Source organism: Schistocerca nitens, chromosome 3, assembly GCF_023898315.1.
Source record: "Schistocerca nitens isolate TAMUIC-IGC-003100 chromosome 3, iqSchNite1.1, whole genome shotgun sequence".
NCBI classification, from domain to species: Eukaryota; Metazoa; Arthropoda; class Insecta; order Orthoptera; family Acrididae; genus Schistocerca; species Schistocerca nitens.
The window spans coordinates 256611457-256638604 of NC_064616.1; the positions used below are offsets into that span (position 1 = coordinate 256611457).

A 27148-nucleotide genomic window follows, 5' to 3' on the forward strand; every position below is an offset into this window, starting at 1 on the left:
CCCCATGTCCATAAGCGGTTTCCGCGTAGCATGCTTGGCCAGCCTGTCTGCAAGTTCGTTGCCTGGGCTTCCGACGTGACCAGGGGTCCAGACAAACACCACTGAATGACTGGACCATTCCAGGGCATAGATGGACTCCTGGATGGTCGCTACCAAACGATGAGGGTAGCACTGGTCGATAGCTTGTAGGCTGCTCAAGGAGTCAGTACACAGAAGAAACGACTCCCCAGGGCATGAACGGATGTGCTCAACAACACGATATATAGCCTCCAGCTCAGCAGTGAAAACTCTGCAGCCATCGGGCAAGGAATGCTGTTCAATATGTCCTCCATGGACATCCATGAAGCCAACACGAGCATCAGCCATCGAGCCATCGGTGGAAACCACTTCGTGGCCTTGGTACATGCCAAGAATCGAGAGGATGGATGGATGGTTGGTTGGTTGGTTGGTTGGTTGGTTGGTTTAGAGGCGGGAGAAGGGACGAAACTATGAGGTCATCAGTCCCTTCGTCCTAAAAAAACAATGCCACAAGTGTGAGAATAAAACAGACGAAACATATAACACAAAACGGAAAGAAAGGAAAAGCCACAAAAATGAAGGGAAGGCAACAAACACTAAAAGCAACAAAAGAGGACAAGAAAACAACAGAAAGGCACTAGCAACAGAAGAGAGTAAAACATGAAAGCAGATTAGAGTGGCTAGCCAACCACGAGGATAAAAAGGGAAAGCCAGCCACTCTGCAGTACAATAAAACCTCCACCCTAAAAGCACTAGGGTGGAGGACACAGAGGGACAAAGACATGCGCTAAAACTTAGATACAAGTATAAAACCCACTCTCACAGATAAAACGTAAAACTAAAGGACTGGTCCAGGGCATATATGGACTCCTGAATGGACGCTACCAGAGGGTGACGAGGGTAACACTGGTCGATAGCTTGTAGGCCGCTCAATGAGTCAGAACACAGAAGAAATGACTCACCAATGCATGAGTGGATGTACTCAAGGGCACAAGATATGGCCACCAGCTTTGCAGTGAAAACACTGCAGCCAACTAGCAACGAGTGCTGCTCAGTATGTCCTCTCCATGAACATATGCAAAGCCACGTGACCATCAGCAACTGAGCCGTCAGTGTAAACCACTTCAGAGCCCCGGAACACGTCAAGAATCGAGAGGAAGTGAAAGCGGAAAGCGGTGGGGTTAACGGGGTCCTTAGGGCCATGAAAAAGGTCCAGATGAAGCCGCGGCCTAAGACTACACCCTGGAGGTGTAGGTGAATGTCCTCAAGTATAGGTGGTAAAGGCAAGGACACCAACAGCAATTGGAAGCCCTGACCTGCTCCGCCAATGCGGGAGATTAACCACCATGGGTGGGAAAATGAGACAGTGATTCAGATGCGCAGGAAAACTATGAACATGTGCAACATAACTGGCTAGAATTTGTGGATGCCTAACCTGCAATGGAGGGACTCCAGCCTCCCCAAGGACACTGGTCACCTGACTTGTCCTAAAAGCTCCTGTTGCTAGGCGAACGCGACAGTGGTGCACTGGGTCAAGTGAACGCAATGCTGATGGGGCCGCCGAACCATAAACCAGACTCCCATACTCAAGGTGTGATTGAACAAGGGCTCTGTAGAGCTGCAACAGCATAGACCGATCTGCACCCCAATTGGTGTTACTCAGGCTGCAGTGGGCATTGAGGTGCTGCCAGCACTTCCACTTAAGCTTACAAAGGTGAGGAAGCCAAGTCAATCGGGTGTCGAAAACCAGTCCTAAGAATCGATATGTCTCCACTACCATGAGTGGATCGTTATTAAGGTAAAGTTCTGGTTCTGGATGAACGGTACGATGCTGACAAAAGTGCACAACCCATTACTTTGCGGCTGAAAACAGGAAACCGCGGGCTAGAGCCCATGACTGCACCTTGTGGATGGCTCCCTGTAGGCGCCGCTCAGCAACATAAGTACTGGTGGAACAGTACGAAATGCAGAAGTCATCTTCATACGGAGAAGGTGAAATGGACAGCCCTACAGCTGCTGCTAGAACATTAATGACAACTAAAAATAGACACTTGATAAGGTCCTACTCGAGTCTGGATTTATCATTAAGTATGAGTGGGAGTGGGAGGGCTAGGCCCAGTTCTGGGGGATCGAGCAATACAGGCTCTGACAGAGATAGTGAGTGGCGCGCTTCAGAATAGGGAACTCTCTCAACCCAAATACGCCCCCAAGATACAGGATCACGGTTGGGTGCAGAACATCGGAAACCACTGTAGGCCCTGCAATGATCATAATACAGACTTTCCTTGTCTTCTCAAACCTTAAGTCGGAAGAATGTATATAATAGGATATAACAAAATTATGGCCACTACGCAATCACACCAACAACCAGGGCACAATTCTCAATAATGATACCTTAATTCTCAGACTTTTATACAAATATTTAAACAGTACGTATGTACATAAAACTAGAAAAAAGTAATCAACCAAGTCACAAACCCAGAGTACAACTGCTAGTGGCTGTAAAACATTTGGTAATAATAGTATTTTCAACTGTATGCTGATTGAACACTCAACGGCACCCTGTCGAAAGGCTCTTCTTGTTGCTTGCCATTAAACAAATTGCCATTCAACAGTAAACATTAACAACAACAGGAATATCAACAGCACTCTGTTGAAAAGTAGTAATCTTACCAACAGTATTTAATAATCACAGAACAATGACGTATTTGGTTGTAACAGTAATTTCGACTGTAAGCTCACTGAACACTCAACGGCATTCTGTCGAAGGGCTCTTCTTAGTGCTTGCCGTTAAACAAATTGTCATTCAACGGCGCACATTAATGACAACAGGAAAATCGGGGAACACTACCAGAAAGAAACAACACTAATCTGCAAGATGCAAACTTGCAGATCAAGCTGACAATCTACCATTTAACGGTGAACACACACATGCGACCACAGGCAGAGTCAAATTGTCCAACAGTGAGTGTCGCTCTACCAGGAGGCAATCTCGCCGATGCAACCTTGAGGACAGCAAAATAAATAGCAAACAACTGGCACATACTAGCAACCATGAGTCTAGTCTGCGTGAGGCAGCTTCGAACACCAATGGCCACAGTTTCACAGACCAAAGGCCACAGTTAAACCACCACATCCTCTTCAACAGGGCGGGGGGGAGGGGGGGGGGGGTACAATGCATGAGGAAAGAGCAGTCTTAACACAAGAAGCCGGGAACTCGATAATACAAATGGCAGAACATCATGCCTCATGCCTCAAAACACACCGCCTCACCACCCTTCTGGATGAGTCGCAAAACAAACTGCGACGAGGCATGGCTTCCCACATCAAAACAGCTCATCGAATGATACAATCCCAATCGCGAAAAACAGCCATCCACGCAGGCCACCTACCACCAACTGCCCAAACACTAGTATGTCCTCTCTACAAAAGCCGCCAGCGTTCGCACGCTAAGCACCGTGACGCCCTCTGGCGATGGAGCATGAATCAACACTCAATACAGAGCCCTGCGGAACCCCAGTCCCCTGGGTATTAGGGGAACTACGGCAGGCATCATCTTGGATATGCGAAGTACGAAGGGACAGGGAATTATGGATAAAAATCGGGAGCGGGCCTTTGAGACCCCACTCCTATAATGCTGCAAGGATACGATGTCGCCAGGTGGTGTCACACTCTTTTCGTAAATCAAAGGAGACGGCAACCAGGTGTTGGCATTTGTAAAAGGCTGTTCAGATGGCAGACTCGAGGGACACAAGATTACCAGTGTTAGAGTGACCCTGGCAGAAGCTGCCCTGACATGGAGCCAGTAGGCCAAGTGACTCCATGACCCTACCCACCAGCCAACACACCATACGTTCCATCAGCTAACAAAGAACGTTGGTGATGCTGATGGGCTGATAGCTATCCACATCAAGCAGGTTTTTACAGCGTTTGAGCACCGGGATGATGGTGCCCTACCGCCATTGCAATGGAAAGATGCCATCGCATCTGATCCGGTTGAAGACGATGAGGAGATGTCGCATGTAGTCAGATGAGAGATGTTTAAACATCTGACTGTGGATCCGATCTGGCCCAGGAGGTGTGTTGGGACAATGTTCAAGGGCACTGGGGAGTGGGGTGTTATAGGATTCACTGTGGCATGTAGTGAATGAGAGGACTTTCCCCTGAAGCCGCCGTTTGAGAGTGCAAAAGGTTGGGGGATAATTCTCCCACGCAGAGGCTCGAGCACAGTGCTCAGCAAAGTGCTCGGCAATTGTGTTTGTGTCTGTAGATAACACACCATTTATGTTAAGACTGGGAACACCTGTTGGGGCCTGGTACCCGAAAACACGTTTGACATTTGCCCAGACTTGGGAAGGTGACGGATGGCACCCAATAGTCAAGACATCTCTCTCCCAACACTCCTGCTTCCGTCGTTTGTTAAGTTAGCGAACGTGGGCAGAGAGCTGTCTAAAGGCTATGAGGTGCTCCAGGGAAGGGTGCCACTGTAGAGCTTGCCAACACTCTTCAATTGCTTCATAGACTTCCGGCGACCATGAAGGGATTGCCTTTCGCAGGGTATCCGTGTTTTCTGCCACAGAAATGATTGTTGTTGTCACCTACTCAATCATCACATCAATGTTATCGCGTGGGGGAGATTCAACGGTGACAGCAGATGTGAAAGTTTCCCAGTCCACCTTGTCTAAAGCCCACCTGGGCAAGCGCCTGTGGGGAGTAACGCTGGGGCAGTGACAGGAAGATGGGGAAGTCGTCACTACCACACAGGTTGTCATGTGCTCTCCAGTGGATAGATGGAAGAAGTCCTGGGCTGTAAATTGATAAATCAATGGCCGAGTAACTACCATGAGCCACAATGAAATGTGTGGCAGCCACAGTATTTAAGAGGTAAAGGTTGAACTGAGACAGTAAAGTTTCGACATCTCTGCCCTGGCCAGTAAGCACAGTGCCACCCCACAAGGGGTTATGGGCACTAATATCTCCCAAAAAATAGGAAAGGTTTAAGGAGTTTACCAATCAGTGCAGCTAATACATTCAGGGATACTGCACCATCTGGAGAAAGATATACTTTGCAGACAGTTATTTTCTGTGTCGTCCTTATTCTGACAGCCACAGGTTCAAGAGGGGTTTGAAGGGGGGCATAGGTTCACTACAGACAGTTTAGGACATAAACGCAAACTCCACCTGACACTCGATTATCGTCGCAACGGTTCCTGCAGTATCCCTTATAGCCGCAGAGGGCAGGGGTCCGCATTACTGGGAACCGGGTTTCCTGGAAGGCAATGCAGAAAGCAGGTGTTAAGCTTAACAGTTACTGTAGCTCAGCCAGGCAGTGGAAAAAACCGCCGCAATTTCACTGGAGGATGATCTCATCATGAGATTGGGAAGGCATGTAAAATTCAATGAGGCAGTTTACGCCTCAGGGTCACCTGCTGCCACACGCTTTTTGCCTGAGCAGTCTATATCCAATTTGGCTGAGGGTCCGGCAAGATGTAGGTCCCCAGCGGACGCCAGAATCTTCACCTCATCCGCAGATGCAGAGCTTGTAAGTAGTGGTGGAGTGGGTGCCACAGCAATTCCCTTGGTCTTTTTTGATTTCTCTCGCTGCTCCTTGGGTTTCCCTGGGTGGGAGGACTTCACCGATTCAGTTTCCGGGACTACGCTTCTCCGGCTCAGAAGTGGGGACTGATATCCCCGATAGTTGGGGAGAAGGGGGGGGCGGAGGGGGAGGGAAGGAGGGGGGGGGAAGGGGGGTCGGTGTTGCCCCTAAGTAGGCGGTGCGGCAGCAACAGAAAGAAGGGCATCTACTCCATGGCATACATGGGAAGTTAACAGTGCAGGCATCAGCAGAGTGATCCCTGTGTTTTCAGGGGGCTACAACCAACAGGGTACATGGCGGCCTCACCACAACCCACAACGGACTGGCTACCATGCTGGATATGAGGTGCTAAGAAGTCCATGGTCATTGTCGGTGCAGAAAGTGTCACTGCATAGTGTAAGGTGGAAAACGCACCCAGGAAGGTGTCCTTGCCCAAGAGATGGAGAATGAGTGGGACTGAAATGCGACAACGAGAAAGTGGGCTAAAGATCTCAATGCACGATGGACATGTTGCATCATGTAAGGCACCCTTCCCGAATTGGCTCACTCTTCGGGAAAATTTAGAAAGATGGAGGTCAAACCCGTCAGAGGACCATCACATAAAAGCCGAAACATGTGAGACTTCTTTTAGTCACCTCTTATGACACGCAGGAATACCTAGGACCTATTCTAACCCTCAGACCCACAGGGGGGAAACTGGGTCTAGAATGCAGTATGTGAAACAAATTAAGGCAATATCATCTTGTGACAGGCTTGTCTCTCAATTTTCACAATCACTGCTTAAAGTTAAAAAAAGCCACAAACATTTTAATTATCCTAAGACATTTTATTTACAGTGGCTTGGTAACTCCCTTACTGAAACATCACCTCAGTCACCCACTAGCTCTGGGTTCAGTCACCAGACTACTAGATTTTTTATCTAACTTTAACCCAACATTCAAATTCAGCAATAATATGCACACATTAAATATACCATCTCAAACAAATCTTCATTTCAATAATAAGCCCCTCAAAACCAGATCAAAGAAACACAATGGAAAACAACCATAAATTACCACATAGCCCAACTATTTTAAAACAAGCTCATCGGTTTGCTTTACTTTTACACATCAATTAACCTATCTCCCAACATTCTTACATCCTGAGCAACCAAGTTGCAACTAACTCAATTGGCACTGTTGAGTATATTGAAAGTACACATAAAGAAACAATAATCATTTTTCAATGGCACTGATGAGCCAAAACATCATGACCACTGTACACCACAAGATTCAATGCCACATGGTAGCATTGCAGGCATATGACATAGTAAGGAAAGTATGTAAGTGCAGCAGGGATGGTTGGGGCATTCATTCTACCAATGATATGGGATGCAAATAAGGGAATTCAATTATGTAAGTGACTTCAATAAATGGCAGATTGTTATGGCTCAGCACTTGGGAATGAGTTATCTCTGAAACAGCGAACTGGTTAGCTGTTCGCATGCTACTATCTCAAGCGTTTATGGAAAGTGGGTGAAGGACGGTGAAACCACAAATAGGTGATAAGGTTTTGGGTGTCCAAGTCTCATCACAGAAAGTGGAGTCTTGCTCATTCTGTAAAGCAGGATAGGGGACAATTTGTGACAGATCTGGTGCCAGTATAATGCCAGTGCATGCACAAATGTTCTGGAGCATACAATTCGGTGCACACTGTTGGACATGAGGCCCACAGTACAACCCTTACATGTTCCCATGTTGACCCAATGGCATAATCAGTTTCAATATCAGTGGGCATGAGATCTTAGAGAATGAACTGTGGAGTAATGGAAACTTGTTACCTCATCAGGTGCAACATGTTTCTTGTTACACCATGTCAATGATCATGTCCAGGTACACAATCATCCAAGTGTACAACTGGTTTCAACATACAAAGCCACACGGACACCAGTCATTAGAGATAGTTTTATGCAATAGAGGACATTTATTTAAGCTTCCATGGGCTTGTGGTACTGATTAAAGGCACCATGGCAGCTGGCGAATAAGTGAACACTACTGCACACCTGCATCGCTTCATGCTTGACGTCTTCTCCAATGACAATGACATTTTCCAGCAGGATAAAAGTCTGCATCACAGGGCCAGAAATATACTACAGTGGTTTGAGGAGCACAATAGTGAACTCATTTTGACGTCTTTACCACCAAATTCATCTGATCTTAGCCCAATGGAACACATTGGGGATGCTATCAGGCACGAACTCCACATACACAAACAAGAAGCCGATAATTTATGGGATTTTTGTGACCTGTGTATACCAATCTGTTGCTACATATCTCTGGACTTGTAAAATTCATGCCACACAGAATCAGTCCTGTATTACATTTCGAAAGTAGACTAACACATTATTAAACAGGTAGTAGTCATGCTTTGGCCCATCAGTGAATAATGCCAAGAATAAATAGTCCAACATTTATTTTTCACACCATCACACATACACAAAGAAAGTGGACACATGGCGACTTTTTTTCTATACAGGTATACACCAACTAATTTTATTAATTTCTTGCCCAATTTCCTTTTTTATCATTTCTGCTGTGCCTGCCCTTAACTGTTAACTTTCATAGTTAATCCAAGAACAGTTTCATTTCCTGCAGCCTTTTCATTTGCAGGATGAAGGAATCCCTAATAAACAATAGTTCGGTCACCTTTTGTCTGTCTGTATAGTTCTGCAACCTAACACCAATTATTTCCTCAGTTTTATTTTGTTCAACTTTTAATATTTATCACTTAAACGTATGTTCTACTAATCCTTTACTTCATGCTTTACATTCAAACTGGAAAGTATTTTCAACACAATTGACAATGCTGAAACTTAAAACTACGTAGAAATTCTAACATTATAGCTTGTAAGGAGGAGTGGTGGGAACATTGCAACAGAGAATGACGCACACATTTTAAAACTGAGTTAGAGCAACATCCCAAATACCAAAAAAACTTTACTGGTGAAAATTCCAAGCAGTGTGGGTCAATGCATTCAGAATAATTTTAGCCATTATGTGTAATTCTTTACCTTTTGAAATACAGCACCACATACATGGCTCAGGCGTAGCATTCACTCTTTGTAAGAGTGTGGCGTGTATTCCATTTCTCATTTCAGTACCAGAACTAATTAAAAAAGCTACAGGAAGCTAATACTGAAATACCTGCTCTAGTCAGTTACTGAAGCACAGTGGGCACTTTTGCTCTCATTCCCTGTGCTTATAGCCAATCATGGAGACCTGTATCTATGAAAGGAACAGTGCAGCAGTCAAATTTAGATTCATTCTCAAGATGTTAACTGATCCAATCTCAGGCCACAATAATTAAAATTTTCAACAGTTTTCTAAATTGGTTATGAGTAATACCTTACTATTGTACAGAGTGTCACTGTCAATTCCTTCAACCTAATCATATGATTTTTTTTTTTTTTATAACATATTACATCTTAAATTTTATTTCAGTTTGAAAGACTCATTCAGTCCATTATGATTTTTGGCACAGTAACTTAAACTCATTTAACTATTAATTTTTCTTTCCAGCAATTTAAGTAGAGCATAGTAGAATACATTTTAAGTTGAGTCAGATATTTGCAACAGTAGTTAGTTTACATATACTTACAAATAGGCCTTTTTCTCTTTTTTTTTTTGGTAATTTAACTGGCTTATTCTTACTGAAGTATGATTTTTATTACAAGCAAAAAGTGCCCGACTTGCTGTAGAACTGTTTGTTCCGGGGTCTGGTGTGATGGGTGCTGTAGTTTTCTTTTCCACTGTGGAGACTGTAGTGCTTTGGGAATTGGAGAAGTAAATGAGGTTTTTCAGTGGTTTTGCAGGATATGTAGCTGACACAGGAAGATGAAACAGGAGGGGAAAATGCAGCTCTTCAGGCTAAATTAAGAAGGCAAGGAAAGATACGGTCGAGTTAAGAACGAAGAAGGGTAAAAGGAGCTGTGAAGAGGCAAAAGGTAATGACAGCTTTGTGGTGAAAGTGATAAATAAGTTTGACCTGTTACACCAGTTAGAAACTGTCAAGTCTTGGACAGAGGTAGGTGAAGACAGGGCACAACATACTTTCAGTAGTAAATTGGGGAGTAAGAATGTGGTGGAATCAGTAAATAAAAAAAAGTTTTGTTGTTAGGTAGTCCTCATGCTAGAGGTGTTGGACAATTTTTCAGGATAAACTACAATCACAATATCAGGTCACCAACTTTTTAAACCTAGTGCTGGTCTGGAGCAGGTGACAAGAGGATTTAGGATCACTTGGCAAAGACTTCACCAAGGAAGACCCATGCTTATAGTGGATGGCCCAGGTAATAGGTTGACAGAGGTCCTGGGTATAATATAGAATGTGACCTGGATAACTGCATCAGCATCATGACATGCCATTGTTGTTGATGCCATGACCGACCTCATCTGACCTTGGCCAGGAGAGTTAATCTGGAGCTGTGTGCCTGCTTATGTCAGTTACAAAGTCACATACTGAAATGTTTCCATTGATTCTGCTAGTAGATGGGATTATAAAAGATATGACCTTCACCTCAACAGGAGTGGGATGGGTAAACTGACTGGGCTAATAGCAAAAAACTTAAGGGGGAGTAGGCACTGTTACTAATAATAAAACACCAGTCGTTACAAAGCTCAGAAATGCGACTTTTCTGCGTACGATGAATAAAAAGGGACCAAGAGTTAAGAGGGATTAACAAACTTTCAGTTAGAGAAAGAAACCAAACAACTTAATTTTGGCATATTGCATCAGCACAAACATCTGTTGGTTGAACATTTTCAGCAATTAGTAGAAATTTTATTTACACCCAATTCTATTTCAGTCAATGTGCAATGCCATTCTATTTAACAGAAAAATACAAAGAAATTGTGGTTGCTGGTGGTGGTGATATTTGGTTTGTGGGGCACTCAACTGTGCAGCCATTGGCGCCCATACAATGTCCCAATGTTTACACAGTCCAATTTTTACACAATCCAATCTAGCCACTGTCACAAATGATGATGATGATGATTATGATGATGATGATGATAACACAAACACCCATTCCCCGGGCAGAGAAAATCCCCAACCCGGCCGGTAATTGCCCCCAGGACCCTGTGATCTAGAGGCAGCAACACTAGTCACTACTGTAGGTCTCTAGAAGAGCGTAGCATTCCAAAAGATTGGAAAAGGGCACACGTCATCCCCGTTTTCAAGAAGGGACATTGAACAGATGTGCAAAACTATAGACTTATATCTCTAACGTCAATCAGTTGTAGAATTTTGAAACACTTATTACGTTCAAGTATAATGACTTATCTGGAGGCTAAAAATCTACTCTGTAGAAATCAGCATGGGTTTCGAAAAAGATGATCTTGTGAAACCCAGCTCGCGCTATTCATCCACGAGACTCAGAGGGCCATAGACATTGGGTTCTCAGGTAGATGCCGTGTTTCTTGACTTCCGCAAGTTGTTTGATACAGTTCCCCACAGTCGTTTAATGAACAAAGTAAGAGAATATGGACTATCAGACCAATTGTGTGATTGGATTGAAGAGTTCCTAGATAACAGAACGCAGCATGTCATTCTGAATAGAGAGAAGTCTTCCGAAGTAAGAGTGATTTCAGGTGTGCCACAGGGGAGTGTCGTAGGAACGTTGCTATTCACAATATATATAAATGACCTTGTGGATAACACAGAAAGTTCACTGAGGCTTTTTGCGGATGATGCTGTAACATATCGAGAGGTTGTAACAATCGAAAATTGTACTGAAATGCAGGAGGATCTGCAGCGAATTGACGCATGGTGCAGGGAATGGCAATTGAATCTCAATGTAGACAAGTGTAATGTGCTGTGAATACATGGAAAGAAGGATCCTTTATCATTTAACTATAATATAGCAGGTCAGCAACTGGAAGCAGTTAATTCCATAAATTATCTGGGAGTAGGCATTAGGAGTGATTTAAAATGGAATTACTATATAAAATTAATCATCGGTAAAGCAGATGCCAGACTGAGATTCATTGGAAGAATCCTAAGGACATGCAGTCCGAAAACAAAGGAAGTAGGTTACAGTACATTTGTTCGCCCACTGCTTGAATACTGCTCAGCAAAGTGGGATCCGTACCAGATAGGGTTGATAGAAGAGAGAGAGAGAGAAGATCCAACGGAGAGCAGCGCGCTTCATTACAGGATCATTTAGTAATCGCAAAAGCGTTACGGAGATGATCGACAGACTCCAGTGGAAGACTCTGCAAGAGAGATGCTCAGTAGCTCGGTACAGGCTTTTGTTGAAGTAAGAGAACGTACCTTCACCGAGGAGTCAATCAGTATATTGCTCCCTCCTACATATATCTCGCAAACAGACCATGAGGATAAAATTAGACACATCAGAGCCCACACAAAGGCATACCGACAATTTTTCTTTCCACGAACAATACGAGACTGGAATAGAAGGGAGAACCAATAGAGGTACTCAATATACCCTCCACCACAAACCGTCAGGTGGCTTGCGGTGTATAGATGTAGATGTAGATGTACCACGAGCTGCGGACATGGTTCCTGGAGATTTTAATGTACATTTTCTTAACAACTCTTACTGGAAGAGTTTACTAGTCAGGAACACAACCATTCAACTTAATTCCTACTGCAAACTTCCCAACTAGGGTTGTCAACTGCTCATAAACAACCATAACATCTTTATGGAAAGGTCTAATGAACAAAATTACATTACGAAAGTAATGGTCAATGGTATCTCAGACCATGACATGCAGTTCCCTTTGTTAAATGTTAATACTGAATATGATATAAAATATACTAATTCTTATTCAAATGGGAAGTTAGTAAGCCAAAATGCTATTACTTTAGGACACTCCTCGAAGACATGAACGAGAGTGATGTATAAAGTGCTCATGGAATGAATGAAAAATATGACACTAGTAATAATGTCCTTCCTTTGCTAGAATACGGTTTTCCCCTAAAACTAACACTGATTCGACTACAGTCTACAAAGAAACCACATATTACTCAATGAATAAAGGTATCTTGTAAACCAAAAAGGAAACAATTTCCATCAGTCAGAAAGAGCTCTGATGGTGCTATAGCTCATTACACTGCCAAATACTGACGATAGTAATACAGACATCAAAGCAAAAATATTACGAGGGAAAGATAATCAGATCAGAAAGCAAAATAAAGATAATATGGGAATAGTGAAGAAGGAGACTGGCAGAACCAGGTGTGAAGAGGAGCAGAAAGCATTTACAGTAAACAACACATTTGTAACAGATGTGTGCTTTGTTGCAAAACTTTAACGAGCATTTCATAACTGTTCCTGAAAAGTTGGGGTTATCAGATTCAATTGGTGCTGCCATGGAATATCTCTGGCAATTCTTTACAAATATCTTCAGTAAAATAAAAGTGAACCTTACAAAACCAATACAATAAATGTCCAAAAAAATCTTCAAAATCAAAAATCTACTGGTTATTATAACACATCAACAAAGTTAATTAAAAACTGTTCTTCTGGGTTTAACAACGTATTGAGCTATCTGTGCAACCAGTCATTTATCACAAACATTTCCTGAATGACTGAAATAGGCTGAAGGTACAACTTTGTTTAAGAAAGACAATACAGAACTACCATCAAAATTGCCAACCAGTTTCACTTTTGCCAACATTCTCAAAAAATTTCGTTAAGGTAATATACACTAAGCTTCTTAGCACCTGACAGCAAACAATATATTGTCAAAGTCACAGTTAGGATTGCTAAAGATTTCTGATACTGAGAAGATTATTTACACACACAGTAAGAATTTACTCATTTCATTAGACAATAAATTATACGCTGCTGGTGTATTTTGTAATAGTCGAAGACATTTGACTATGAAAAATCACACTATCCTTTTAAGTAAATTAGACATTATGGTGGAACAGGGTATGCAGCAAAATGGTTCAAATCACCTGCCTCTGACAGGAATGTCAATAAGGGATTATATTCTGGGGTAACTCATCAAGCCAAGCTCAAGTTTTCCGGGTAAAAAAATGTGCAATAACAATTATTTGTAACGTGAACTCAAGAACATCCTGCAGATGTCTGTTTAGGCAACTATGGATACTAATTACTGCTTTCCCAGATATTTCTTCCTTAATGAAATTTGTCATTACAGATATATCTTTCTCAAACCAACAGCTCAGTTCATGGAATCAGTACTAGAAATAAAAACCTTTGATAAAGCCAATTTGGTCCAGAAAGGTGTCCATTACTCAGGAACACAGATTTTTAAAAAACTTGCCAGCAGTCATAAGAAGTTTAACTAGTAATCAAGTTCAGTTTAAGACAAGATTAAAGGGTTTATTGGTGGCTAACTCCTTTCACTCCTTTGATGAATTTATTGGTTAAACAAACTAGTGTGAATTTTACTGATAATATCAAATGACCATAGCATTTTGGCTTCTGCACAAATTCAATGAATTAATGGGATCATTGTAAATAAGTGCTGTAAAATGATTTTTCAATTTGATGATGCATGGCTACAAAAGCAAAAGAATTATCGTATGCACCTCAATGTAATGAGCATTTACCTTTGTAGTGACAAGTTATTACCTTTTAAACAACAATATGATTACAATTTTTTTCCCACATTCATGAGGATCATTTCACTTGGGATCTGTGGGATGTACATTACAATATTTGTTTTTTTTTTAATATTTACTGCATATTCTTGTTTTACTGACATCCACATCTTGGAGACTCTTTTCACTATCGATCCTTTGGAACAAAATGTATATCTAATCTAAGCTGGTCTAATCTCATCAGAGGGATAGAAGCTTACCTCCAGGAGGCCCAATTCCCAGTCCTACAAGCAGAAAGTAACCTTAATTTCACAGAAGAAAGCAGGGTTAGTTGGAGAAGATTAGAATGAAGGAGACAGAGACATGTCATTACCACTCTAAGATTCGGATGGACACACCTGTTGTAATAACAAGGAAGGAGATGTGAAGAGGGAGAATATGCCAGAATAGGTCAAAGATCGTGCATTGGTACACACTGTGCAGTTCCTGCTCAGAGATGATGGAAGGGTCTTACTAAGAAGCATCATTTAAAAAAAAGATACATGGAAAATAAAAAGAATAAGGTAATTAAGAAATATGAAGAGCAAAAGTGCCTACCGTTAAACTGGCAGTAAACAGAAATGGAAACAAGAGAACTGTCCACCTTAAGGACATCCAGTACCCAGCTGCTGAACAGGACCTACAGCATGATTCAAGAGAAGTTCACCCGAGCCATTTATTCCTTCCTGGGAAATGCCTAAATTAATACTGCCTTACAGCATTATGAGTCACATTGCTCCCAAGTAAAAATCCAGTATCATAACAATTTCACTAGTTTGCTTAGTACATGTTTACATTGGATACAAGGTGGATGGATGGGGAGGATAGCGGGGGAATTTATAGGGGGTCATGACCCCTCCCCCAACACACACACACACACACACACACACACACACACACACACACACACAAAATTCCTTTATGCTTCATGTTGTGTTTGAGCAACCAATTCCTTCTTTTAGAAAAGTTTCCTTCTCTGTTCAGTCCAGCAACTCTTCATTAGTTATCCAATCTACCCACCTAATTTTCACATTTCTTATAAAGTTTCTGTTCACTTTTTGTCTGTTTATCATCCACTTTCACTAGTATACAAGGTCACACAATGAACATCCAGAGATGCTTTTCTTGGAGCATTGTTTCAGGACAAACAGTGATCTATTAATATTATGACTGACTTAATAAACAAAGTCGTGATTGGATTTCAGCAGCTAATTTTTATTTTTTAGATGACCGGCTTTGATCTTCTATGAGACCATCAGCTCTATATTCCTTGAAGACAGGAGGAACTGCTGGCATCAAGTGGGTTCATCTGCACAGGCATGGAGAACACTGCAGGTTCCTACGGTGGTCAAGGAGTATAGATCTGATGATGGTCTCTCAGAAGATCAATACCAGACACCCAAGAAATAAAATTTAACAACTTAAATGCAATCACAACTGTGTTTATTAAATAAGCTTTCCTTGTTATTGCCATTCTACTTTTCTACTTAGTTTCCTCAAGCGCACTCAATGTGCAGATCAAATATCATCAGGGATAGGCTACAAGTATGTCTCACTTTCCTCTCAACCATTGTGTCCCTTTCTTGTCTTTCAGTTCTTGTAACACTTGTCCATATTCTGTACAAGTTGCAGACACCCTTTTCATCTTGAGTTTTATCCCTGCTACCTTCAGAATTTCAAACATTATTGCATCGCTCAACACACTCAAAAACGTCTCCTCTAAGTCTACCAACCCTAAAAACAAAGGTTTGCCTTTCTTTAACTAATATTCTAAAATGTCATAGTCAGTACCGCTTCTTATGTTAAGTCTATTTTACGTATTTAGAGAATAAAAATCTGCTTCAGTTGCTAGTAATTTTTAAATTTATTCCAAGACCAGTTTCGAAGCTCAAAGCTCCTTCTTCAGGAGCTACTAAATAATTATGAACACACAAATGCGTAGCAGTTGGGAAAGTCAGTTATACATTTATGTTTTCATAATTCTTTTGTAGCAACTGAGGATGAGGCTTTATGCTTCGAATCCAGTCTTGGATAGTGATGTAGGCTGGGCAAATGCCCAGAGGGCAGGACATTTACAAATGGGCACTTGTCTGGGAATTTGTCCAAAGCAGTTTTAAATGCCCAAAATCTGGGCATTTATAAAAGTACTTTTTAACATTTTTACAGCAAGAATGTTAAATTTACCAATTAAAATAAGGGACGAGACGATACTCCCAAAATTAAAAGTTACTAAGTGTTACATTTAAACTTACATGTATCATTCATTGACTTCATTATTAAGAATAAAAGGAAAGGGGAAGGGAGGGGGGAGGGGGGAGGGGAGGAGGGGGAGGGGGGATGGAGAGGGGGGATGGAGAGGGGGGATGGAGAGGGGGGATGGAGAGGGGGGATGGAGAGGGGGGATGGAGAGGGGGGATGGAGAGGGGGGATGGAGAGGGGGGATGGAGAGGGGGGATGGAGAGGGGGGAGGGAGAGGGGGGAGGGAGAGGGGGGAGGGAGAGGGGGGAGGGAGAGGGGGGAGGGAGAGGGGGGAGGGAGAGGGGGGAGGGAGAGGGGGGAGGGAGAGGGGGGAGGGAGAGGGGGGAGGGAGAGGGGGGAGGGAGAGGGGGCAAGCATGTGTTTTGTACCGAGAAAGGCCATGTGTTGTTGGGAGTTGCTTGTCATTTATAATGTTACCAGTTCTACTCTTCACTCTCAGTCGTTCTCTATCGCACGCACGTACACGCGCATGCACGCACACTGAACAGCTGTGCACTGATAAGCTGGTAAAAAAATAAATAAAAAAATAAAAAAACATCGTCCATAAGTCACCACTTTTTAATGTAACACTTTATAATCCGTGTCAAATCTCTGAATATTACTGAAGAATGATTATCGATGGCAAAATTATTACTGAATGTATTAAACAGCTTGCATGTGTCATTTGATGATAAATTCATTCTTAAATGTTAAAGTATTTTCAGTAAAAAAAATGCTTTACTGTCAGATGTAGCAACATTTGAGACAAACTATAGTTTTCCACTCTGCTCCTTCTTTTATTTATTTTCTTATGGCCGCACTACTGTAAAGATAACACTAACATAAAAAGGATTTAACAAAAAAGAATCAATGCCCACCTTGAAGCTAACCATCTTGACCCTACAGTATGAAGTAGTAACCTGAAGCCTATTGAGACGCTTGATGCAATAAGCTTTGTTTGTGGCACAACAAAGAACAATGGAATAAATGGTATTTAGGTTAGAGAGAACCTGGTTGGTTATATAGACAAACAAGGAATTTGGTCCAGACACAGTATGTGGGACAGGGCGAGTCCTCCCCGACATGAAGATAATCATTGTGTAAATCATTTGTGGTGTTTATGTTTAAGAAATTGGCAGAAGTTGGCATAAAAATTCTGAGCACACCAGTTACATCTGCTGCTAAAGAGTGAGCCTTCATTACTTCTGGATGGATCCACAGTAAAAAAAAAGGAACATACTCAAAGCAGAGAGAGTTGCAAAACTAACCGAACTGGAAGTTGATGAAGGGAGCAGGAACACAACATAAGCCTGTTGATCCCAAGAAAAAAGCAACACTGAACAGCCAAAGGAAAGACAACATGGAAAGGAACCCAGTAGTCCACAAGAAATCAGACACAGGAGACTATGATTCAGAGTGAAGATCAAGATACTGATTGAGACCAATTTTTTAATTTTTTTTGCAGTAGTACAGTATAAGTAGAAATACTATCTACAGGCTAAATTAATTTTAAACCTGAATATTATTTTCTTTTTTATGAAGCAGTACCACAAGACTTGACCTCATTGAAGCTGTAAAAAGTTACATTTATAGTACAATTTATTTCCCCTAATAACTCTCCCCTAACTTTCTAGCAACTTTTTCAACAAGGTTACCCAACAACTAAAGAAGCAGTGTTGCAAAAAACCTTTTCCAATACACAATATTACCTTTAAATTTTTTTATAGGTGCCCCTTATCAATTAATCTTTAAAATGCCTGGGTATTTATCCTGGGCATTTGCCCCAATTTATAAATGTACAAGTATTTTACACCATTAGTCTTGGAATAAATTTGAAAAATCACTAGCAACTGAATTATTATTTATTCTATAAATACATTCCTCAGCTACATATGTTCACCTGATCAAATATTTTCCATCTTACGTACCTTAGTCTCCCAAGGATCTCAAAAATGTTGAGGAATTCTCACAGTATCACGTCTCACATCTGATCTTCATCTACTTTCTCTTCCCTTTCTGTAATACTGTCTTCATGTTTGTTTTCCTTGTACAGCCGGTCTGTACATTCCTTCCATCTTTTAGCCTTTTCCCCTTTGCTTAGTACATGCTTGCCACCTGAGCATACACGTACCTCTTCTTTCTCCAAAATGTGAAATTTTCCTACATACAGCTTCTACATTTCCCAGTCATACATGCTTTTACAGCTTCACATTTATCCTCTATCCATTCCTGCTTTTCTATTTTGTACTTTCTGTCAATCTCATTATTTTGACTTCTTCACAGCCCTTTGCCTCTTTCATTTTTGTATTCTGAACTCGTGCTAACTGAACAGAATATATTGGGCCCCGGCATTTTGCTTGTTTGAAACTCTACTGCCTTACTATATCATCTATATATGGAAAAAACTAGTAGAAGCCGACCACGGGGAAGATCAGTTTGGATTCCGTAGAAATACTGGAACACTTGAAACAATACTGACCTTACGACTTACCTTAGAAGAAAGATTAAGGAAAGGCAAACCTACGTTTCTAGCATTTGTAGACTTAGAGAGAGCTTTTGACAATGTTAACTGGAATACTCTCTTTCAAATTCTAAAGGTGGCAGGGGTAAAATACTGGGAGCGAAAGGCTATTTACAATTTGTACAGAAACCAGATGGCAGTTATAAGAGTCGAGGGACATGAAAGGGAAGCAGCGGTTGGGAAGGGAGTAAGACAGGGTTGTAGCCTCTCCCCGATGTTATTCAATCTGTATATTGAGCAAGCAGTAAAGGAAACAAAAGAAAAATTCGGAGTAGGTATTAAAATCCATGGAGAAGAAATAAAAACTTTGAGGTTCGCCGATGACATTGTAATTCTGTCAGAGACAGCAAAGGACTTGGAAGAGCAGTTGAACGGAATGGATGGTGTTTTGAAGGGAGGATATAAGATGAACATCAAAAAAAGCAAAACGAGGATAATGGAATGTAGTCAAATTAAGTCGGGTGATGTTGAGGGTATTAGATTAGGAAATGAGACACTTAAAGTAGTAAAGGAGTTTTGCTATTTAGGGAGCAAAATAACTGATGATGGTCGAAGTAGAGATAATATAAAATGTACACTGGCAATGGGAAGGAAAGCGTTTCTCAAGAAGAGAAATTTGTTAACATCGAGTATAGATTTAAGTGTCAGGAAGTCATTTGTGAAAGTATTTGTATGTATTGTAGCCATGTATGGAAGTGAAACATGGACAGTAAATAGTTTGGACAAGAAGAGAATAGAAGCTTTCGAAATGTGGTGCTACAGAAGAATGCTGAAGATTAGATGGGTAGATCACATAACTAATGAGGAGGTACTGAATAGGATTGGGGAGAAGAGGAGTTTGTGGCACAACTTGACCAGAAGAGGGGATCATTTGGTAGGACATGTTCTGAGGCATCAAGGGATCACCAATTTAGTATTGGAGGGCATCGTGGAGGGTAAAAATCGTAGGGGGAGACCAAGAGATGAATACACTAAGCAGATTCAGAAGGATGTAGGTTGCAGTAGGTACTGGGAGATGAAGAAGCTTGCACAGGATAGAGTAGCATGGAGAGCTGCATCAAACCAGTCTCAGGACTGAAGACCACAACAACAACAACATCATCTATAAAAGCTACATGTTTGTCTTCTATTTTATTCTAATGTAATTTAATAGGGTAATACGGAAATGTCCGATTCCGCCCGTCTGCTTTGACCCATGACGTCACAAATATGGTGGAAACGACCATAAACCACGATTCCAATATGGCGCATATAAAGTCGTTACGTACACATTATGAGGACGAAAATACATCGAAAAACAAAGACACACACGTTCCACAAAAAGCCTAATGACACTAACGGGGCATGCGTGGGAAATAGGCGGTTTTTGAGTGGGGACAAACTAAATATAAACAAATTTAGACACCCACCTCCATACAAAACCACGCAAAACGACGAAAAAACCGACATCACAAAACTCCCCAAATACCACTAAACACAATATCATCTGGAATCGGACACTTCCCTTGACCTATATAGCTCAACCACAGCTCCCGATCCCATAAATTGGGATCGAACACTTCCCTTGACCTATATAGCTCAACAGCAGCTTCCGATCCCATAAATTAGGACCTAACACTTCCTTTGACCTGTTGTTGTTGTGGTCTTCAGTCCTGAGACTGGTTTGATGCAGCTCTCCATGCTACCCTATCCTGTGCAAGTTTCTTCATCTCCCAGTACTTACTGCAACCTACATCCTTCTGAATCTGCATAGTGTATTCATCTCTTGGTCTCCCTCTACAATTTTTAACCTCCACGCTGCCCTCCAATGCTAAATTTGTGATCCCTTGATGCCTCAGAACATGTCCTACCAACCGGTAGTTGTGCCACAAACTCCTCCCCAATTCTGTTCAATACCTCCTCATTAGTTATGTGATCTACCCATCTTCCCTTGACCTATATAGCTCAAAAACATCTCCAGATACCAATACCAACAGCCACACATTGGGATCGAACACTTCCCTTGACCTGTTATCCTTACGACATTTCCACATACAGCTGTCCCTGGTCCGAGACACCGGAACTTTAAGTAAGCCTCATTTCTTCACGACATACTGAACACTTCACGACTTCATCAAAAAATCCGAATAGTTGAAGAAATTTTATTAGAGACAACGCACTGTCCCCCATCATAGCCAACATCCGAAAACTGTTGACCCTGTCAGTCATATCCATACCTACCAAAGAAATAAAAAAAGAAATGTCCCAAAATTCACACACAATGCCACACTTGCAAACTAAACCAAAAACATCACCTAACACACCACCAGAGAGCACCACCGATCGCATCAAAACGACACCTACAAACACACCACTCTCACAAACTAAATTCCGCGCCGTCGTGACGTCACACACCACAACAGCCTTATGTCACGGGTCAAAGCCGACGGGTGGGATCAGACGCTTCGGTCGACCCATTTAATAGATTTGGTCAGTTCACATCTTTCCCCAGAGAAATGTTTTGTAATCTCTGTCTAACCACTACACATTTCAGAAACCCGTCTTGTTGAGAACAAAGCTGAGAGCCATAGTTGCATTATAATTCTTGTACACTGAAACAGTAACCCCACACATATATAGTTTAAACAAGTTTATTCAAATTTAATCATTACCAGTTAGAGTTTCTTGCCTTCCTGCTGCAACTTTGTTTTGTAGGCTTTATTGCTTGTGTGGAGTGGTGCATATTTCAGTTCAGTCCATTTGCCATGTGTTTCTGTTACACGTTCTAATAATACTAAAGCTTCTTGGAAACTAATGCTCTTGTTAGCTATGTGAAGCTCAGGCACACTTTTTTTATGTTGAACATGTGCACTGCCATAAAACTTGGGACAGAGTGCATTGACAAGTTCTGCAAAAATTTAACAGCACTGAAACACTGCAAGTACCAAAACATGGAAATTTTAAAATGTAGGTCTATAACAAATACATGACAAATTTGCCACACAGAAATGTAAACTACTGCATAAAACAAATAATTATTACAAAACAAGGCCCCAATAGGAAAGCAAAAAGAGTCTGTAAGAGCCATTTGAAAACGGATTTGTTAGAGATTCAAATAAACTTGTTTACACCATACTTGCAGCTAGCTGTTGTTTCATATTACAAACCTAATAAATATATATCAGAAACCTTCCTGTTCTCTACGTTTCTTCCACGTATACAATCTTCTTTCGTTATTCTTAAATCAAATATTAGTAATAACTAAACTGTGCTCTGTACAAAATTCTACCAGCTGCCTCTTTCATTGCTTACACTCTAGCACATGTTGCTTCCCTATGTTTACTCTTCTTTATTGGCTTACTTTCAAATTCCGATCAACCATCAAAAATTTTTGTCTCCCTTCACTTTCACTTCACAGTATTTCAATCTCTTCTTCACCTGCATAGTTAGCACGCTGCTATGATGGGAATTTGCTTCATGTGTAACCTGACTATGATAATGTTAGTATGGTGTCACAGCTTACCTAAATTCCAATTCTCTTATTCATTATTAGACCTACTCCTGCATTATCCCTATCTGATTTAGTGTTTATAGCCCAGCACTCACCTGACCAGAAGTCCTGTTCTCCCTGAAACTGCACTTCACTATTTCCCACAATAACTTCAACCCAGCCACTTACACTTCCTAAATTCTCTGCTGTATCTACTCCATTAAGCGATCCACATACTTATTCATTGAATGTCAGTTTTGCTTTTTTTTATATCATCATCCTGATTAGGTCCCACACAGAGAAGTGGATGGGGATTATTTTACCTCCAGGATATCTGACCCAAGAGGACATTATCAACATGAAGCTATACAGAACAGCTGCATGTCCTTGGGAAACATAAAAGCTGCATTTTCCCCTACTTTCAGTCATTCCCAGTACCAGCAAGACAAGCTCGTGTCAATGTTATAGGGCCAGATCAGAAAAACATCCAGATTGTTGCTTGTCAACAACTAAAAATGTTGCTGTTCCTCTTCAGGATGCATATGTTAGTATGGTATTTTCATATATACTCACTTGACAATGTTGCACTTATTCATTCTCTACCACTGATACACGGAAGCCATGCCATGAAGATCCTTGGTCCAATTTGGTAATGGGGGTTAGTGGGAATATGAATACTTTCACTCCTGAAAATGTTCTTAGATGGTTCTTCTTCAGTTGGTACTGAATTTGTCGAAAATAATGCATAACAAGTTCCATAACATATCTATATCTACATCTATACTCTGCAAACCACCATGATGTGCATAGTAGATGGTACATCCCACTGTACCAGTTATTAGGGTTTCTTCCTGTTCCATTCACATATGCAGCACGGGAAGAACAATTGATTGAATGCCTCTGTGCGTGCACTAATTACTCTAATTGTATCCCCACAATCCATGTGAGTGATACGTAGGGGGTTGTAGTGTATCCCTACAGAAATCATTTAAAGCCGGTTCTTGAAACATTGTTAATAGACTGTCTCGGGATAGTTAATGTCTGTCTGCAAGAATTCATGAGTCTGACACTTCATTTCCTTCAGTGTCTCTGTGACACTCGCCCATGGATTAAACAAACCTGTGACCATTTGTACTGCCCTTCTCTGTACATGTTCCATATTGCCTGTTAGTCCTATTTGGCATGGGTCCCACACACTTTAATATTCTCGCATGGGTTGCATGAGTGATTTGTAAGCAATCTCCTTTGTAGACTGATTGCACTTCCCCTGTATTCTATCAAGAAACCAAAGTCTACCACCAGCTCTACCCATGACTAAGCCTATGTGATCATTCTATTTTGTATCCCTACAGAGTGTTACATCCAGGTATTTGGATGAGTTGGCCGATTCCAATAGTGACTTATTGATATTATAGTCATAGAATACTTCATTTTCTGTTTTGTGATGTACACACTTTTACACTGTTGAACGTTTAAAGCAAGTTCCCAATGTTTGCACCACTTCGAAATCTTGCCAAGACCTGACTGAATATTTATGCTGCTCCTGTCAGACAGTACTTAATTTCATATCACTGCATCATCTTTGAAAAGCCTGATATTACTATTAATATTGTCTGAAAGGCCATTAATATACAACATGAACAGCAAGGGCTCCAAACACTTCCCTGGGTTACACCTGAAGTTACTTCTACATTTGACGATAACTCTCCATCCAAGATAACATGCTGTGTCCTCCCTACTAAAATATCCTAAATCCAGTCACAAATTTGACCGGATACGCCATATGATTGTTCTTTTGACAATACACATACGTACAATATGGAGTCAAATGCTTTTTGGAAATCAAGAAACACTGCATCTACCTGGTGGCCCTGATTCCAAGCTTTCAGTATGTCATGAGAGAAAAGTGTGAGTTGGGTTTCACATGAGCGATGTTTTCGAAAATCTTGCCAATTGGCATGGAGGAGATCATTCTGTTCAAGATATCCCATTATCTTTGAGCTCAGAATACGTTCTAAGATTCTACAACAAATCAGTGTCAAAGGATATTTAACAGTAGATTTGTAGATCACTCCTACTACCCTTCCTGCAGACAGGTGTGACCTGTGCCTTTTTCCAAAAACTGGGCATGGTGTTTTGTCTGAGGGAACTAATAAGGTAGATTATAGTGGTAAGTTCAAGAAGGCTGTTTAGTACCACATCTGCAAAAATGTTGATATCCTAACAAAAGGAGATTTTGTCCCCTATCAAAATGATACAAATAGCATTACTACTGGTTGGTGAAAATTTCAAAGTACCAAATTCAAATGGTTCACAGAAGGAAAAATATAAGCCTACTTGTGGAATTTATGTAGTGAAATCCTGTTGCACTTTCTCATAGTTTATGTATATGATATGTATCAAAATACTCAAAGACTTCAACATTATCAAACATGTTTTCTAAATTTACCTCACAATTTTAGTTTATATTGCAAAAAGTGTATTAAATATGGCACAAACAGAGACATCAAGAGATGCTATTGATCAGTCTGTTACCGCAATCTTTATTTCACTTTTACGTTCATTAGTTTTGCCAACTCACAACCACATTATCAGTTTCCAAACTGACAGATGTCTTTTTATGCTCCTGAGCTCCCTGTCACCATATCCAAGTTGTCACAGGTGATCCACTATTACACTAACTAAAATATACACTAGCAAGTGTATAAATATTATTATGGGGGTGGTAGGTGGTGATGTGTGTTAAACACTAAGCTCAGTCATCATCAGGTTATTAGCTGAAAGATGTTCCCAGAATGTGTCACTGTGGTATTAGCATACAAATTTTCCTAACATACATCATGCCACAAAGTTAGTTTTAGAAAATCTTCACCATGCAAACTGGAGAGTGTGTGCCACTGTTTGTCTAGGAAAAATTTTAACCATTAGATGTAGCATGAGCTTTCACACCAATATGATTAACATTCCCACATTTCCCTATATTCTCCCAATCCCATACCCCCATGTTACTTAGTCTCACTGATACGCCTTCAAAAATTTGTTTAATGCTATGTTTTGATTTCTAATACAAGTATACTAGGAGAGTAATTTTTTTACTAGCAGTTATGGGTACCTAACGCAAATCATGAATATTAAATTTATATGGGTACGCTACAGAAACTCAGACGTTTGTAAAGGCATCCACTGATGCCCCGTCTGAATTGTGGTAGGAATATAATCTGACAGGTCCTCCCGATCCCCCTGAAACAACTATATTTCTGCAAATAACTGGTATCTTTACATAATTAGGGAGACGCCTCGGCCCATCGTAAAGGTATCGCAAAAATGTCTTCCAATATAACTACAAAGATCCCCCTTAACATATAGCAAAAAAACTGCGAACATTGACTTGTGAGATTTGTGATGAAACAAGTGAAGAAAAAAAGATATCCTTGCCCTTCACCATAAAACTTCAAGCAACTTCCGAAGTGACGCTCAATAATATGTATCTTCGGATGAGGAAACAAAACCGCAGCAAATAACTGAATGAGCGATATACATTTGATGTGTCACCCGAAGCATGGTGCCCGTCAGCACTATTGCAGCTCAAATTTCGACTCCCTACACTGTACTAATTCGTCCACATGGAACAGCCGACTCTCATCAGTGTTCATCTACTCGCAGCTCATCAGGATCCATAGCTTCCACAACGAACAATAAAAAAATATAGTAGTATTCCAAGACCAGTGCATCAGGAATGTAGTTCGTCTCCAAATATGTAAATATACATTTCTGGCGTTACATAAACATCCCACTGGTTAGGAAACAATAGGGGTGTAAAACAGAATGCAATACGCAAATCGTTAGTTACATGAACAGTTATAAGAAAATATAGATGCTTTGCCTCCGTATTGTACTCAATAACGTATTTTTCGCCTGTCTGTACGAGGAACGTACATTACACTTAACTCCGATTTATAAACAAAAACAAAAATGGGATGCACAGATATACAGCCACTCACATTCGCGTTTTCCGATGATGATGATCAGTAACATAATATGTGAACTCTTCGAAACACATTTCCTTTCAATTTCATAGCATTCCCCGCCACAACACAGAGCATGCGCAACGCAACTAATATGATCAAAGATAAACTATTGATGGGGGTGTATGTGTTTTGTCGTTAACGCGAAACAGCTTTGGTACAACGTAGTTTATGCATAAGGAACTTTACTAAAGTAAAGTACATCATTATTCAGTGATTGAATCAGTACTGTTCGATCACGAAATGAATACCTGAACGCTGGTCAACGAATAGTTCTATAAAATGAAGCCAGGAATCCAAATAAAACTAAATTGGCGCCACAGTGGGGAGACATTTAACAATTGCAACATGATTAACATGTTCTGTGCAGCCTGCTATCCAGAAAAAGCACCAACACTTTTGCTGATGTTCGTACACGAAATTTAAAAGTTCCCAGGCCTATCGAATTTGTTGGGTATGTTTGGTGTTTTCATGTAAAGAAAACTACACAGATTTTGATGGTGACAAATTGAGACCTTTCTTCAGCAACCATACAAATAGTAGATCAGCAGCATTATTCATCCGTGAGCAACACAATTCCAGACTGATAGATGCTGTAAAAAGCAGACATCACTGCCAATTGTAGCACATGAATAGTGAGGCCAAATATGTTTTCCAAATCTGCTATA

General features: G+C 41.0%; 1 protein-coding gene across 5 annotated transcripts in view; it reads right to left on the reverse strand.

Annotated features, from left to right (window-relative positions):
• Nucleotides 1-26583, reverse strand: part of LOC126248226 (uncharacterized) — a 170632-nt gene extending 144049 nt beyond the window's left edge. For 4 of the 5 annotated variants that reach the window (XM_049949052.1, XM_049949051.1, XM_049949053.1 and 1 more), the window contains exons 1-2: nucleotides 26457-26583; nucleotides 21638-21873 (exon numbers count right to left, since the gene is read on the reverse strand). The gene's annotated coding sequence lies outside the window, so the exon portion shown is untranslated. The remainder of the gene's footprint in view (nucleotides 1-21637; nucleotides 21874-26456) is intronic. The other variant, XM_049949050.1, reaches the window with a different exon arrangement.
• Nucleotides 26584-27148: the final 565 nt, after the last annotated feature.